This window comes from Tursiops truncatus, chromosome 3 (assembly GCF_011762595.2).
Source record: "Tursiops truncatus isolate mTurTru1 chromosome 3, mTurTru1.mat.Y, whole genome shotgun sequence".
Taxonomy (NCBI): Eukaryota; Metazoa; Chordata; class Mammalia; order Artiodactyla; family Delphinidae; genus Tursiops; species Tursiops truncatus.
The window spans coordinates 96,036,562-96,055,132 of NC_047036.1; the positions used below are offsets into that span (position 1 = coordinate 96,036,562).

At 35.2% G+C, this 18,571-nt stretch overlaps 1 long non-coding RNA gene across 1 annotated transcript in view; it reads left to right on the forward strand.

Moving 5' to 3' along the window:
* Nucleotides 1-4,657: 4,657 nt before the first annotated feature.
* LOC141278210 (uncharacterized) overlaps nucleotides 4,658-18,571 on the forward strand; it is a 155,196-nt gene continuing 141,282 nt past the window's right edge. Inside the window, exon 1 of the long non-coding RNA XR_012330557.1 lies at nucleotides 4,658-4,709. This is a non-coding gene — a long non-coding RNA (uncharacterized lncRNA). The remainder of the gene's footprint in view (nucleotides 4,710-18,571) is intronic.

Sequence of the window (18,571 nt, forward strand, 5' to 3'; positions counted from 1 at the left end):
CTTTCTTGGCAACATTCTCTTTGATACCATCCCCAGCAAGCTGCCCTGAATGGAGATAAGCCTTTCCTTACTCCAGGTGGCTTGGATGGAGATAAGCCTTTCCTTACTCCAGGTGGCTTGGCAACAAGAAGAGAAAAGGGTTTGGAGCTGCGCACCATGAATGTTCATGGGCTATAACTCTGTACTTCAACCAGAAAAGTTCATTCAACTGCACTGATGTCACTTTCTCTCTCCTCCTTCAAGATAAATTTCTTATTCTCTCTATGATTTCATTATTAACAGACTTTTCCCTGGACTAAATCCCGGTGGTTTAAGTAACTATGATTTTTGGCCTCTTACGCCAGTTCAAATACACTTGAATGAAACTATTATTGTTACTGAACCAAACTTCTGTGTACTCACCCTTGTGCAGTAAAGCCAATCTACTGACACTGGGTTGTGGTGAAGGAAAGTGCAGCATTTATTGTTAAGCCACGCTGTAAGGTGTCTGGGACAGCTAGTGCTCAGAAAGCCCAAACTCCCCGATGGGATTCAGGAAAGCATTTTTAAAGGCAAGGTGGGGGAGGGGAGTTGCAGGCTATGTGATCAGCTTGTGCACAGTTCTCTGATTGGTTGGTGGTTAGGTAACAGCGCCATGTCACAGGGGTTAACATCATTAATCCTTAGGTGCTAGTAGGCCTAGGGGGTATGTGCTCATGGTCATCAAGAGAGTCTTTTATCTGGAAGGGGTTTTAGCATCTGTAAAACAACTCAGGAAATGTGCATTGGATACTGCTATCTAGGTACTTCAGAAAGGACCTAAAGTGGAGGATATGGGGGAGGGGTCTGTCCCAGGAAGGATCCTGCTCAGTTACACTTCTGAATTTAGAAATACATTTGATTTGACCACATATGCAGAGACGATAAGGGCTCAATTTCACTCCTAGCTCTTCTTGACACATCTCAGTATTTATCCTGATAAACTGTACATGCCATTTCGGGGATGAGTTTTCTTTCCTATTCTTGTCTACACATGCTCTTTGCTTACTTAGTATGAACTTCATCCTCACTATAACAAAAGGAGACCATGACTGCATCTCCTATAGTCTGCATATCACCTCTTCTTCCAAGGTATTCGTATTAAAGGAGGGGGGAATATCACCCGTGTGAACATCTTATAGCTACATTTGTAAGAGAAAACATTTGCAGGGAAAAATCATCCAAATATTGACTTAAGTGTCTACAATTCTAGTCACTTCATTTACCTTGATTTGATCAGCATTTTTAGTTTATCTTCTGTCAGCCAAGCTTACAGTTTCTGTGAGGTGATAGTGTTCATTTTCAAGCCAATTTGAGTTAAATATTCAGTAAGATGCCTTGAAGCCATGTATCCATTTTGTCTATTGCATTTTCTTCCTTAATTGAAACTCTTGGCAACAAAATCAACATTGAAGAAATAATTTCACCTCTTTCTCCATTTTCTTTTTCCATTTTGCTTGGTTATCTTCTGGTGTTCACAAATAAACCTCCCTATATCTTTCTGATAATATTAAAAAAAATTTCCATGGTTTATACTACAATAATGTTTGTGATTGAATCCTGAACTGCCAAATGTTTCCAGAAACTTCTCTGTTCCCTTAACCTTCACAGCTCAAAATGACCTATGTCCATTGCCAGAATTTGGGCCACATATTTATACATTTTTGGAGATGGAAAACTCATGCTGGAAACAATTTTGGTTATCAGGACTTGGTCTTAAATTTTTCCATACTCATAAATAATAGTACATAGCATGTAAATCTGTGTAGATACATGCTAACACCGAACAAAATATAACATATGTCAACCAAAAATTAATCAGTTGGTCTAAGAAAGAATTGGAAAAATTTATTCAAGCCAAATTTGAGGATTATAAGCTGGGAAGAGCATCTCAGAAAGCTCTGAGAACTGTTCTGCCTGTTAGAAATCGAGGCACAATTATATAAGTTTCTTGAGACAGAGGGCTGTACATCAAATGACATATTATTGACAGTTTACATAATCCAGGTCTGTGTCATCCTGGTGGGTCATGTGACCCCTTACAAGCTCAAGAAGGAATGTTAGTTTTTCAGTTGTCTTGTTGCTGCTTGGAGAATGTTGCTCTTTGTGGTTGAGCAGGTATTCGTGCTGATGGGGGAGGTTTGGTCAATGCATGATGTAGACATGCAATGCACAGTGAAGGGAGAGAGGAGGCCAGAGGGCAGAGAAGAATTTTTATGTTTAAATATTTCTTGTCTTGCCATAAAATATGAATTTTATCTCATACATAGGTCACATATGAATTCAAATGACAAACTATCCCCAAAAGTCTCAGTAGAATAAATTATTGTAAGAGTTTCCCATTTATTTTTCTGACATGGAGATGCCTCCTTTAAGAACCCTAACTCAGAGTCAGCTAGTGACTGTTTTGTCTCCTGTGAGTCCTTGTCACCAGCATATAGAGGCTTGTCCCCTTTGTTCAACATGGTTTACAGTTTTACACATTTTCAACCATTACTAATCTTCACAAAGCTGAAAATTATAGAAGTGAGATGACATCTGTAGAGCCACAGAATTTCAGTTCAGTATTGATGCCAAGAACAGCCTCTGTGCACTGGTGCTGAGTCGAATCTCAGAGACGTGGGTGAAGTAGAAAAGAATAGCTTATTGCTTTGCCAGGCAAAGTGGGCTCATGACCTCAAAAATTGTGTGCCCCAACCTGGGGGGGAGGTGTTTGTGAGGAGTTTTTTGTTTTTAAACATTAATTTCATTAATTAATTTATTTATTGGCCACACCATATGGCATGCGGGATCTTAGCTTCCCGACCAGGGGTTGAACCTGTGCCCCCTGCATTGGGAATGCAGAGTCTTAACCATTGGACCACCAGGGAAGTCCCTGGTGAGTTTTATAGCAACGGTGGAAGGGTGGGGTTACTCATAAGGATCAGGGTGTGTGCAGGGCCTGCATCTTTTAATCTGGCTTCAGGTGGTCTCCTGATGAGCTTCTGAGCTTATCAAACTGTGGTCTTCTCTCTGGAATGAAGAATGCTTCATCAAGTAGTTAACATCTTCCCTTTATTGGGGGTTTTAGTTCTCCAGAAGAGCTCAAAGATACTGTTTTGTGCACCCCATGAGGGGGAACCAGGATCCTGTCCAAAGCCTGCACTATTGTTTCTTGACTGCTCCTCCCTTTCTCTGCATCCCCTCCCTTCCCAATTAGCAACTGTTTGAACCTGACCTTTGGAACTCAGGGAAGGTCATGGAGGCTGGAGCCTATTCCCTACAAACAAGAAACGGGGGACACAGAAAAGCTTCCATCCCCAGGAGTGCTTAGTTTCAGTATCTTTCTATTTTCCCTTATGTTTCTTGCCTCACGTTCCCGTATTTCAGCACTAAAATGCTGTATTTTTTATCTTTTTGTTTTCTCACATTTTTTATTCTTTTCTTGAAGCAAGGAAACTATGAACTTAACTGCTGGGATGCCTAATTTGAAGTGACTTGAAGTGGTAGATATTAATGATGTGCACAAAGCATGAAGCCAGAGAAGTTTTAAACCTCTTTTATTATACAACTTGAGTTTCAGTTACACTTGAGAGGCCTCTTTACTGTTTCATAAAGGCTCTATTTTTATCCTCCCAAATTTTCATTGCATTTATTTAAGTATGAGGTTTACATTTGATATGTCATCGTCTTGTTGATTTTTAATGCAAAATAATGTGTGTGTGTGTGTGTGTGTGTGTGTGGTGAATTCCTCTGTAATTTCATAGATACCTTATAAGTATAAATATCTATCTTTAAAGACTGGCTTTGCTGTTTAGGAAAAGATATAAAATAAAATTTATTTTTAGTACTAATTTAGACTTTCATGTGTACTACCAGTTTTATTCTTTAAAAAAAAAAAAGGCAACCCATTACTAATTATTTACAATGCTTTTGAAGAGGCAGAGAGTCTCTACCTAACATCCCATGATTGGCCTCACTCACATGTAACCCCTGTGCTGTCTTACTTGGCATTCCAGCTGTGCATCTCCCTGCTGCTTGCCATCTACTAGTTTAATTCAGTATAGCTCAGGGGCAGCATTTTTCTTTTCTATCTGCATGCATTGCTACTCTTTATCTTGGTAACTGTGCAGATAGCAATGAAAGGTATGGTGGCAAGGTCACGACCCAGATGGTCTGTTAATGAAGGGTATTTTGTTGTTACTAAGGATAATGAAATTATTGTATTTAAAGAATCCAGGGCTTCCCTGGTGGTGCAGTGGTTGAGAGTCCGCCTGCCGATGCAGGGGACACGGGTTCGTGCCCTGGTCTGGGAAGATCCCACATGACGCGGAACGGCTGGGCCCGTGAGCCATGGCCGCTGAGCCTGTGCCTCCGGAGCCTGTGCTCTGCAATGGGAGAGGCCACAACAGTGAGAGGCCCGCGTACAGCAAAACAAACAAACAAACAAACAAAAAATCCAAGTTTATGTAATTTTGAAGTGTTTTTGCTAAACTGCTCTTTATTAACTTTGAGAGAACTTTGGTTTGTTTTTAATTTTGTTTACTCTTAATCCCTCACTAACATAGTTAAGTTGTGTATATTTCCTTATGAGAGTTTTTTTTCCTTAAAATTTCATTAGGTAAATGTCTACCATATACAAAGCAGACAGAAAAATACAGGGAGACCAATACACCCATAACCCACTGCAAGCAACCTTCAACTCTGGCAAGGTTGGCTCTATCCATAAATTTACCTACTTCCCCTAATCCACCCTTAATCCACGGCAAGTTCCTGACATTAAATTATCTCATCCATAGATATTTTAGTTTGCGTTGCTATTGCAAAAGTATTCTTTTTTAAGAAAACAAAATATTATCCAAAAATTTATGGATAATACTTAATAACATTAAATAGCCAATCAGTGTTGACAATTCTAATTACCTCATAAATGTCAGAGTTTTAAAATTATCAGAATCAAATTAAAATCCATACATTTTGATTGTCTGATATGTTTCTGAATTCTTTTAAAAAACTTTTAATTTTATAATAGTTTTAGATTTATTGAAAATTACAAAGATATTACTGAGAGCTTCTGTTTTGGTTAATTATATGAGTCAAGTTGACTGTCTAAGGGATGCCCAGATTAAACATTATTTCTGGGTGTGTCTGTGAGGGCTCTGGAGGAGATTAACATTTAAATCAGTGGACTCAGTAGATTACCCTGCCCAATATGTGTGAGCATATCATCCAATCCTCTGAAGGCCTCGAATAGAACAAAAGGCGGAGGGAAGTGCATTTCCCTTTATTTTTTCCCCCTTTCTCACTGCTGGAGCTGGGATATTTTGTCTTCTACCCTCCCTTGGACTGGGATTGATATCGTCATTTCCCCTGCCACCACCCCACCAAATTCTCAGGCCCTTAGACTCAGACTGAATTACACCACTGGCCTTCCTGGGTCTCTAGCTTATAGATGGCAAGATAGTGGCACTTCCATAATCAAGTGAGCCATTTTTATGTAGTGAGGTAATTTTTATGTGCAATAATTTTTATGTATTCTTTTCACTTTTCCCCCTTTTTGATAAATTAGTATATCTACATTGTCAGAGCATGTAGTTTCTGCATGCTGTAATCCATCACTTAAAACCATATGTTTTGGGCTTCCTTGGTGGTGCAGTGGTTGAGAGTCTGCCTGCCGATGCAGGGGACACGGGTTCGTGCCCCGGTCTGGGAAGATCCCACATGTTGTGGAGCGACTGGGCCCGTGAGCCATGGCCGCTGAGCCTGAGCGTCCAGAGCCTGTGCTCCGCAACGGGAGAGGCCACAACAGTGAGAGGCCCGCGTACAGCAAAAAAAAAAAAAAAAAAAAACACCGTATGTTTTTACAGACCTACGGGTAAATATATATTGAATGTTCACCACCAGGCCTCTTGTTTCTCCATTCATTTTGTTTTCTAAAGTCCATTCTCTAGTAAATTTTTTATCAAGTGCTAAGAAGAGCAGAATGACCTAAGTAGTTGGTTGTCATAACAGTTAATCTGAAGAATTTATAGTTGAAAGTTAGTTTGGCTGGATTGACTCTTAGGCTCACCTTTCCTTTCCTTAGGTATCAGGTATATTATTCTCTTATCTTCTGAGCTAAAGTACTGTTATTGAGAAGTCCGACAACCTAATTTTCTTTCCCTTGTACGTGTTTTCATGTTTTTGCTGGATGTCCAGAGGACTTTTTGTTTTAATTCCAGTAGTTTTACCAGAATACATCTCATTATTGGCAATTATGGGTCTATTTGTCTATATTTGTCTATATTGTCTATATTTGCATTGTATTCCTTCAATTTGTAGTTTCAAGTTTCAAGTCTTTTTTAAATTTTAATCTCAGAGTTTTCTTGCATTATAACTTTCAGTATTTTTGTTCTCTGATTTAGATTTCTTTTTCAGGGAATCACATAATGTTGGTGTTTTGGATCATTTAGTCTATTTCCTACACCTGTTACCTTTTCTCATATTTTTTATATATTCTTTTCATTTCTCTTTGATTTAAAAAAATTCTTTTTACCTTCTGTTCTTTTTAGTCATTATCTGTCATGCTTATATGATATGTTTTTCATAGTTTAGTCTTAAATTCTAAAATGATTTTTCTAATGTTTTTCTGAATTCCATTATATCAATGACTTTTTTTTTCAATTCTTTTTTTCAGTTCTGGTTTAGTTTGCTCTTTCAAATTATGTATTATTTAAAAGATTTTTTAGCTCATGTTGAAAGATTGGATAACAGAGATCCTCTGATTTATCCATGTGTCTCACTTATCCTATTCTAGATCAATATTAATGACCTGAAAGGGGTGATTTCTAGTGAAAGCCTAAGCCAAAGTAGGTATTGGGCATGTGCTATTGAATATTGAATGAAATATTTCAGTCCACCCACTACCTTTCTTCTGATAACTACTCTATGGGTCTTATCAGACAAGTTTTTTGTCCATTTTATAAGGTTCTATCCCTTAATGCCTGGTCTGGTCTTGGTTCTGCTACCTTTGACAGGCAATTTCAGGCAAATTACTTACCTTCTCTGAGTCTCAGTTGTTTTCCTCAGTAAAATGTGAATTATACCTATTTTAGAGAATTGTTACAAGATTAAATGAATGTAAATGTCTAACACACTGCCTCACTGTATAACTGATTGTTACTTTTGTTATTATTTGACTAATTTTGCTCAAGCACTTCTTTTTTAGTAATGCGGAAATGCCATTTTCTTTTAGCTCTTTAATTCCATATTTTCATGATAGTTCAGTTGATTTTTCTTTCATTATATAATCAGACGTGTTCTTGCTTCTCTAACTCACATTTATCTTCTCTGTTTTATTTGCTACAATTTTATTTCTATCAGTTTTCTGATTTTTTTTGATAAGGCAAAATTCTTCACATGCTAAACTGTTGCTCCATTCTGAATTACTGTCCAAAATAGGGGATATGCTTAAAAATGCTCTTGAAAAACATCTATGCCATACATGTGGACAAAATCAAGAGAATGACAATGTGGGTAGAGATGGAAAGTTCTACTTTTAGAGATTCTTTTTAAGATAACTCTGCACTTAATATGGGTCTTCTCTCTACTCTTATAAGATGTCTTCCTCCTTATATTTATTTGTTTTTTATATTTATAACACATTCTGATTTCAACGCATTTTCATTTGTGCTCTTTTATTGCTTTAGTGGTTGTGCCTTGGAGACGTAGGCATTTAAATGAATAAATGAGGGGTGAGAAATAAAGACATCTCAAAAGGGAGAAGGGGCTGCTATCTAACTGTTCCCTAGAGTCCTGTCTACATCAGACTGAGCTTGACTAGACATATATGCCTAAATTAACTGAAATATATAATTAGGTTCATTCTCAATGTTTAGAGAAATATTGATTTGAGTTCAGGGCCCAAATAATGAGGTGGACTTTTGGCTTGTTTTATTTTTGGTTTTTTAGATACAGTTATTTTGGTGATGATTCAACTTTCCAAGGCTTTTGCAAGTATGTCTTTGTACACTGTAGGTATAAGGTAGTGATTACTTGTGCTAGTTGTGCATCAGAATATCCTTAAAATTATGGGTCCCACATCCCAACAGTCTGACTCAGGAAACTGAATAACAAAGTTATAGTTATTAATATCTAGATTATTCCTAGCTATGAAATTTGGTATTTGGGTATACTTGGGCAAGTTACTCGATTTCTCTGAGACCTATTTGATACTTTTTAAAATAAAATGATGGTAATAAAATATATGTAATAGTTTTGGAGAACTACTTAGCACAGTGCCTGACTTGGAGAGAACATGTATTAATGGAAAATATTAATATTCCTGAAAAATATTCAAACTGTGAAAGTTGACTGAGCCTATGTGGTGATTTGTGATATTAGAACTCAGACAATTTTAGAGCATGTACCTTTTATGTTCCATTTTTTTGGTCTCATTTTCAGGTTTCTAACTGAGACAGAAAAATAGTTTTAACTATACTAGTGGCATTTAAAGGTAATTTTTCCTCTCTATCTCCTCCATAAATATTAATAGTAGATCAAAGAAAGAAAGAAGTCATAGATCTGAAATTAAACCTTAGCACCTTCTCCAGAAGGGAGGTGCTACCAACACTTACTGTGAAAGGCTATGCCAGCCCAGCAAGTTTGCTCTCTCAGAACAGCTGAGCCTCTCCTGAAAGAGAGTGACCTTATTGGTATCCTACCTTGAAAGTAGAAATGCTTATAGTTTACCTATGCAGGTTTCTGGACTGCATGGACTTCATGCACTTAACATCCATATATCTTTGTTAGCTGTTCTTACTGCACTTATAAACACTTTGTTTTTGAACTGTTTTCTTTTATCAATTTCCGGATCAGTTATGCCAGTGAAAGAAGAAAAGACTATTATAGAGAATATAAAATCATATAAAAGAGATGCATGTAAAAATTCATATTGTTTTTTATAATTTTATATACTAAATTTTGTACAGAAAATTGAATTTGGGCAACTCAAAATAAGCCAATTTTAGAAGTGTATTCAATGTTGTTTAACTGTATTAATAATTTAGTATTGTCAGGAAGTAATTCCTTCAGCAGATGTTTGGCTTATCAAAATCCTCCTAGTTTCAATATATAAATAGTAGCCCTATTATCCTATTTCATACCTTATATTAGGTCCATTTACAATATTTAACTTATTTTATTTACAAAATTCTATACCCATATTCAGTCATTATTGTCATATATTCCTCTTTTTGATTATGTCTCAGGTAATACCAACTATACTCGTTGCATTTCATTTTATATCTATTCGGAATTTCTCTAATATCCGCCTACAAATGTTTCCCATTGCCACTTTTCTCTCCCCTTTCTCTTTGTCCTCCTCCTCTTACTTATTCATGTATTTATTTATTTATAAAACGTTTTATTGAGATATAGTTGATTTATAATATATTTATTTCAGGTATACAACATAGTGATTCAAAACTTTTGCTTATCTCCATTTATAGTTATTATAAAGCATTTTTTATATTCCTTGTGATGTACAATATATCCTTGTAGCTTAATTATTTTATACATAGTTGTTTGTACGTCTTAATCCGCATCCCTATCTTGCCCCTCCCCACTTCCTCTCCCCACTGAAAACCACTAGTTTGTTCTCCATATCTGTGAGTCTAATTCTTTTTTGTTATATTCACTAGTTTTATTTTTTAGATTCCATATATAAGTGATAACATACAGTATTTGCCTTTCTATATCTGACTTATTTCACTAGGTGTGATACCCTCCAAGTCCACCAATGTTGTTGCAAATGGCAAAATACCTTATTTATTTATTTATTTATTTATTTATTTATTTATTTTTGGAGTAGAGTTGCTTCACAATGTTGTGTTAGTTTCTCCTATGGAGCAAAGTGAATCAGCTCTACACATACAAATATCTCCTCCTTTTTGGATTTACTTCCCACTTAGGTCAGAGAATTGAGTAGAGTTCCTTGTGCTATGCTGTAGTTTCTCATTAGTTGTCTATTTTATACATAGTAGTATATATATGTCAGTCCCAGTCTCCCAATTCATCCCATTCTTCCTTTCCCCCCTTGGTGTCCATATGTTTGTTCTCCATGTCTGTGTGTCTATTTCTGCTTTGCAGATAGGTTCATCTGTACCATTTTTCTATATTCCACATACATGTGTTAATATACGATATTTGTTTTTCTCTTTCTGACTTACTTCACTCTGTATTAGTCTCTAAGTCCATCCACATCTCTGCAAATGACATTATTTTGTTCCTTCTTATGGCTGAGTAATATTCCATTGTATATATATACCACAACTTCTTTATTCATTCTTCTGTTGATGGACATTTAGGTTGCTTCCATGTCCTGGATATTGTAAATAGTGCTGCAATGAATATTGGGGTGCATGTGCCTTTTTGAGTTATGGTGTTCTCTGGGTATATGCCCAGGAGTGGGATTGCTGGATCATATGGTATTTCTATTTTTAGTATTTTAAGGAACCTCCATACTGTTCTCCACAGTGGCTGTATAAATTTACATTCCCACCAACAGTATAAGAGGTTTCCCTTTTCTCCACACTCTCTCCAGCATTTATTGTTTGTAGATTTTTTGATGATGGCCATTCTCACTGGTGTGAGGTGATACTTCATTGTAGTTTTGATTTGCATTTCTCTGATAATTAGTGATGTTGAGCCTCTTTTCATGTGCCTCTTGGCCATCTGTATGTCTTCTTTGGAAAAAGGTCTATTTAGGTCTTCCACCCATTTTTTGATTGGGTTGTTTGTTTTTTTGGAACTGAGCTGCATGTGCTGTTTGTGTATTTTGGAGATTAATCCTTTGTCCGTTGCTTCATTTGCACATACTTTCTCCCATTCTAAGGGTTGTCTTTTTGTCTTGTTTATGGTTTTCTTTACTGTGCAAAAGCTTTTAAGTCTAATTAGGTCCCATTTGTTTATTCTTGTTTTTATTTTCATTACTCTAGGAGGTGGGTCAAAAAAGATCTTGCTGTGATTTATATCAAAGAGTGTTCTGCCTATGTTTTCCTCTAAGAGTTTTACAGTGTCTGGCCTTACATTTAGGTCTGTAATCCATTTTGAATTTATTTTTGTGTATGGTGAAAATCTCTTTATTTTTATATTTTACATAAATCTCTTAGAACATAAAATCTTTTGGTTTACCATTCTATTTTTTCCCCACCTTTACCATTTTCTCTTTTCATTTCAATAGACTTGAACTTTTAATCTGCTTCCTTGACTTTCAAGAAACACATATTTAAGAGTTGATTTCCCTTTTTACTTCTCAATTATCTTTTTTGTCTGTTTCTATTTCTTCTTTGTCTCATCACGTTTCTCCACTCATTTTTATATATACTTTTTTCTCATGTACTCTTCTATCTTCTTTCTCTCTCTTTGGCTTATCACTTCCTAATTTGAATTATACAGCCTTTTACTTATGTCCTTACACATTTGTTGTTTGTTTGATTTTTTATTTATAATTTACAAATTTGAGGCAGAAACTAATTGGTAACAAGAGAAAAGTTGAGGCTAGACCTTGCTTCCCTGACTTTTGACCTAGAATTACTGAGAAAACAGGTGTTGGCTTTAGACAGACCTGGGTCTGGATATGGATGATCTACTCACTAGGTGTTTGACCATGAACTATATAAGCTCTCTTAGTCTTACTTTTGTCATCCATAAAAATGGGGATAAAATATGTGAATCAAATGTTTGTAGTAAAGTCCTACATGTTAACTGGCACATAGTGGGTGCCCAATAAATTGTAACCATTATAATTTTTTTTTGACATTTCAAAGTTGAATTTCAAAATTCAGCATTGAGATAGATACTAACAAGATGAGTTAATTGCTATATTTAGGACTTTGATTCCCTTTATATTCTTAAGGAGTATGTTTAGTTTTTTAAGAAACCACCAAACTGTCTTCCAAAGTGGTAGTACCATTTTGCATTCCCACCAGCAATGAATGAGTGTTTCTGTTGTTCCACATCCTCTTCATGTTTGATGTTGTCAGTGTTCCAGATCGTGGCCTTTCTAGTAAGTGTGTAGTGATATCTCATTGTTGTTTTAATTTCCATTTTTTTAATGACATCTGATGTGGACCATCTTTTCAAATGCTTATTTGCCATCAGTATATCTTCTCTGGTGAGATGTCTTTTAAGATCCTGGCCCTATTTTAATCAAATTGTTTCTTTTATTATTGTTGAGCTTACAAAATTCTTTGTATATTTTGGATAACACTTCTGTATTACATGTGACTTTTGCAAGCATTTTTTCTATGTGGCTTGTCTTCTCTTTCTCTTGGCATTGTCTTTTGAAGAGAAATTTTTTAAATTTTAATGAAGTCCAGCTTTTCAATCATTTCTTTCATGAATCATGCCTTTGGTGTGCTGTATTTAAAGCGTCATCAACATACCCATGGTCAGTTAGATTTCCTCTTACATTATCTTCTAGGAATTTTATACTTTAGTGTTCTAAATTTAGGTCTGTGACACATTTTGAGTTAATTTATGTGAAAGGTGCAATGTCTGTGTCTACTTCCATGGTTTTACATGTGGATATCCAGTTGTTCCAGCACCATTTGTCAAAGAGACTGTCTTTGCTCCATTGTATTGCCTTTGCTCCTTTGTCAAAGATCAGATGTCTATAGTAATGTGGGTTCATTTCTGGATTCTCTATTTGCTTCCATTGATATTTTTATCTATTCTTTCACCCAATACGACACCATCCTGATTACTCTAAGTTTATAGTAATTCTTGAAGTTGGATATCATCAGTCTTCCAACTTGTTCTTCTCCTTCAATATTACATTGGCTATTTTAGATCATGTCATCTGTGAACAATAACAGTATTATTCTTTCCTTCCTAATCTGTATATTTTCTATTTCATTTTCTTGTCTTATTGCATTAGCTAGTACTTCCAATAAGATGTTGAAAAGGAGAGATGAGAAAGACATTCTTGCTTTGTACCTGATCTTAGGAATTTTCTTATTTCTCACCATTAATTATGATGTTACCTGTAAGTTTTTTGTACAGATTCATTGTCAAGTTGAGGTTTAGTTTTTCTCTATTCCTAGTTTACTGAAAGTTTTTATCATGAATAGGTGTTGGATTTTGTCAAAAGTTTTATCTGTATCTATGTTTAAAATCATGTGATTTTTGTTTTTCAGCCTATTGATGTGATGGATTATATTAATCAATTTTCTAATGTCATGCCAGTTTTGATATATTTCACTTGTTCAGGGTGTATAATGCTTTTTATTATCCCTAATTTTTAATCCCTTCTTAATGTCCACTTGGACTAATATGTTATGGATGTTTGTTTGTTAGGTTTTTCTGATTTTGTTTGCTTATTTATTTGATTTTCATTATACAAAAAGAGCAGTTTGGGCTTCATGATTCTCAAGATTCCATTTAACTGTGAAACTCATTGGAAATCATTTTACTTTCATTTTCTATCTGTCTTTACGATTGTCTTATTTTAATGTAATGTACAACATTTAACATCTTCACAGTTGGGAAATAAACTCTCTGTACTTTAGCATCATGGTAAATTTTGTATGATAATGCTGTATTTGAGTCATTGTAGGTATTTCAATATCTCATAGTATTTCCCAAACACTGTATAAACATAACTCAATGAACTCAAAGTCAAAAACCAGTTAAATGTTTTTAACAGCAAGATTTTCTTGCTGCACACCCAGGAATCCACGTAACTGTCTTAATTTTGTAATGGTTACTCACTTTTGCTGATAATCAAAATCAAATATGTGATATTTTATGCATTAATTATCTATTTTCATTTTGTATGTCCCCTCTAGAATGTGCACTTCATAAAACTAGAGATTTTTTCCCCTGTTTTTCTTACTTTTTATCCTCAGCATTTAGACCACTACTGGCACAGAGCAGATGTTCCCTAAATATTTGTTGAGTAGAAAAAAAATCGTATTCAAATTTATAATCTTCAGAGAATTATAATTTACGGCTCTATATGTTGATTATGATATATCAATTGAAAATTGCCACCAAAATTAGCCATACTGCTATGGCCATCCCCCTGTCCTGCCCAACCTAATAACATATTATAAAATCAGAATTTATAATTTAGTTTTCAAAATAAAAACAATTCATTAAAATTTAATTTGATTCCTAGCAAAAGAGTAGGAAATGTTAACTTGTGAAGGGCTTTCCTAGAGCTTTCTCCACAGATGAAATAATATAGATTTAGTCTGAGAATGTGGTTTCTGAGAAAACAAGAACCAAAAAATTCAAACTTCCTCAGATGACTCTGGTTCAAATATCTTTTCATTTATAAAAGGATTGTCTCTTTGAGTGGGTGAATTTATTTTTCTGAAAGCTACTCTTTCACCATTTATTTAACTTCTAAATTATTTCTATACTGTTAGTTGCATTCAGAAGAGGTAGAGTTTAGAGCTAAGCAAGGGAATAAACCAAAATCCCTGGTATTCACTTGTCCAAAGTACACCCTGTTGTACTAACTCTTTGATTATAATTTTGTTACATCCTGAGCCCCAGCCTTGCCTTTGTTCAAAATGTTCCATGGTTTTGAGTAAATCCCTCCATCTACTGGCATCACATCTCCTTACTGGAAACACCTGGAAATCCCTGGAAACACCTTGGAGACAGGATCTGTACCTCTTTCTGCATATCACTAGTGCCTTGTCCAAAGCTCAACATACAGGACAGGAAACTGTTAAATGAAACAGTGAATAAATGAAAGAATGAAGCTAGAAGCAAATGCAAAGTCCTTTGCTCATCTTCCTGCCTTTGGACACAATTATACTTAGTCACCTCCAAAGAGTGGGTTGGATCCTCTTCATAAATAATTTTAGTCCTTACATTTCTTTGCTGGCAACAGTCTTCAAGCCTCAGTGTTTACAGAAGGTTGATGTACCTCAGCCTAGCAGTCACCTTAGGTTTATTTCCGTCTTTTGACTTGTGTTCCACAGACAGATTACAGTGTTCCGGCAATTACTGAGATAACTCAGGTAATAAACCTGCTTTTTTGAAAGAGTCATTACAGTGCAAATGGAAAACAGTTGCTCACCATTAGATAACATTTTTATAGACATGAATGAACTCAATATTTAACCATGGGGGGCAGTATGTAGCCCCAAATAATTAATATTTCTTTGCTAATAATATCTCTTTTCATTCTCTTTTATCATTTCAGCATCCAGTTTCCTTCTGTGATATTCACATGTTCCTTGAACATAGAGTCCCACATTAGAAACAGTGTTTTCAATTCTACCATCTCTATCATTGTTATCAAATGATATAGTTATGTTTGTAGAGAACTTTAGAAATAATGGCCTCATTCTAAGCAATCCCCCAAGTATAAAGAAACATGTAAAGGACCCCCTCAGCGATGCAATCCTCCTCGAAGACTTGATGACCTTTCAGATCCTTTCCATCCAGCTTTGCATCCTTTCCATCCAGCTTTGCAATTTGATTTTTGTAAATATTTTTAAATGGTATAGTTGGTAATATTTTCATAAGAAAAAAATCAGTAATAATCTGTTTTTATATCACACACTGCACCTGCAAGTCTCATTCAATGACTGTCGGTGGTGTCAGCAGCTGTGAGAGGTCTCAGAATTTGAGGAAGTGACAGAATATGCTGCATAGCAAAGTTTCTCATGGAAGACTCCTGAGTACTATTTATATGTCATAGTAGGTTTACACAGTGCTGACAGAGGCCCAGAAAAAATGTTTCAGCTTGAGATTGTCAGTCTTTAAGAAATCAGAAACAAGGGCAGTGCACTAAACCACTGCAAATGGAAACAGAAATAGTGGGACTAAGGAGAATTTTGCCTAAAGGCAGAAATCACTGTCTTTATCCTTTGATTAGACAGATAATAACAGTGAATTATAACAGGCTGTTCCAGAATCTGAGTCAGTAATCAGAGTTTTCACAGAGTTGTAATACTTTATAAACGCAACTAGAAACATGGGATTTCAAATACATCATTTCCCCCACTCTGCGTTTTAACATTTTATCAGCGTGAGAGGTGAAATATTGCAAATAAAAACTATCTTAATGATCCACAAAAATAAAATTACTATTACAGCTTTCTGTGAAAGACCAATAGCAAATATGCAGTTGATTAGTGGCTACTAGCACACAACAGAGAAATATTTATTGATGTTTTTCTCTGATTGCTATCACTATTTTAGAGCCAAATCTCTTTGTCAACTAACTTCCAAGCTGTTTCTTTTTAAACCCATGAAAAACAGGAAGAGAGCAAAAACCCAAACACTTACATGAAGTTTATATATACCATTTAGTGATTAATTAATCATTGGTAAGGAATTGCATACTTATGTCTCGGCTGTTAACTCATTACTTCTGGCTACTATTTTACTTTCCAAAATATTTTATTCTGGAATATTCCCTGGAGGAAATCTTACCTATTTTGTTAGGATTATCAGTCAGAACATAATAGCTAAGTGTATAACATGTCTTGAGGATGTGCAACTTGAAAAGTAGTACATCAGGTTTATTTTATAAAAGCTTCTGATGACCTCAATGATAGTTAAGTGGCCTTGGAAAATGGGTGAGTGCTTTTTATAAGATTAAACATGATAATATAGTGCACAAAGTTTGACAACTGTTATTTTGCACTTTGAATTACAATTAATTCCTTCCATTAAAAAGAATTCTATGAAAGGCACATTTGCATCTTGACTTGAGGGGCTCATGACAGTTTTTTATAGAACTTATAACCCAGAAGTAATATAATGGAATGTCATCTACACTTGAAAGCCATGTTATCTGATTTAGCTACAGCTGTGGGAAAAAAAATCTAAGTGCCTAGTTTTCCTTGGTGAAGAATTTAACTAAAGTTCCTGTAGTCTTGGCCAATCAGGCATGCTGTACTGTGATCATGGAATTGCAGTTACTCAATGTTCCACTGAAAGACAGCATTAAAAATCTTGTCAGGAAACTCACATGGCTGGGGAGAAGGGTCCTCCATAATGAATGGAAAGGTAATTTTTTTCTGACACAGTTTGGAAACCAAGTTACAGATGACTGCAACCATAGTCTCACTAAAAGCGCTTTCCAGAAGCAGTGTATACTTGACTTATTTGCTCCTTGTTATCCTGAGAAGTAGATGGGAAATTTGACTAAAGCTCAAGTACTTTTGAAATTCTGAGCATCATTTCTTCTTTAAAACTTGTTGAATTTTTATGGAGATAATTTGTTGAGGAAATACAGTTCTTTTGCTTCTAGCCACTCACTAAAAAGCACAAATAAATCTCATAAAACAAAAACAAAACAGTGGATGAAAAACAGAACAGTTAGAACTAAATAACTCCAAGAGAATCTCAAAATTTATGTTATGTGTCCTTCGAACACCTACAGGTAAGGTATTCTACCAAATACTGATGAGGATTTAGGATACTTCATTGGACCTTAGTCCCAAAAAAGTAGGACTTTCTCTGTTCTGAACGAGAGAGTTAATGATCAAAGCCCAAGGAAGATGTTTCTCTTTTTGGATAATCTCGTCTTTTCATGAGATCTCCCCAAGGATTGGGTTATGGTAATTTAGGACTCAAGTAATCAGGTTCAAATGGTTGATGAGTTGGTAATTGATTGAAGGCTTACATTTTAAGAGATAAGAAAATAGAATTTCTTTAACAATTATAATTCAATTAAAATTGTAAAACATTATTGGATCCTGTATAGTATATTTCAGGTTTAAAAATGATTTGGGCATCAGTAGGATTAGCCCATAATGAATAAATCCAAAGAATTTAAAGTTTTAGCTTTTGCTTATTAAATCATGTTTTAAAATAACAATTCTTTTGAGTAATACAGAAGTCATTAATGCTGTTCAGCAAATATTTTCAGCTCTTTGTCTACTAGGCACATACTTCCTGGCCTTTTTATGAGAGGGGAAGACATATGACTAATTCTGTCCAATGGGTTGTGATCAGGGTTGATAGGTGTTACTTCTGGGCCACAATATTTGATGGCTGATGCACAGTTTTCTTTTGATTGTTGATCCAGAGTTTCTTTCTGACATCATACTTAATCATGGCTGCTTCATCTGCTTAGCTCTAGAATATGAGTGATACACAATAGAATCCTCAGCCACCTAAGATGTACATGTAGCAGAAATTGAAATTAAATCATATCATTTTGCACCACTGAGATTTTAGAGGTATTTTGACCAGTCAAAACCTAGGCTATCCTGAAATGGGTAAAAGAACAGTTTTTTGTTTGTTTGTTTTTAATTACAGATGGAGGCAGTGTAGTCCCAAATCAGTAAACTATTTGAGAATTTCAAAGTTGGGAGGAACCTCAGTATTAAGCAGCCCATTTAGTAGCCTAGCAACTTAACGTTAGTTCTCTTGAATCTTTTATAATTTTTATTGAGAGAGTTAAATCCCAAATGTTAATTCCTTTTCTGAAAGCCTCTCTGCCAACACTTCAGATTTAAGATATCTATATCTGAATCTAAAACTATAGATATGTCTGTATATCAAGTGAAATTGTCAGGACTTGGTACTAGATTAAATGTAGGGAGTGAAGTAGAGG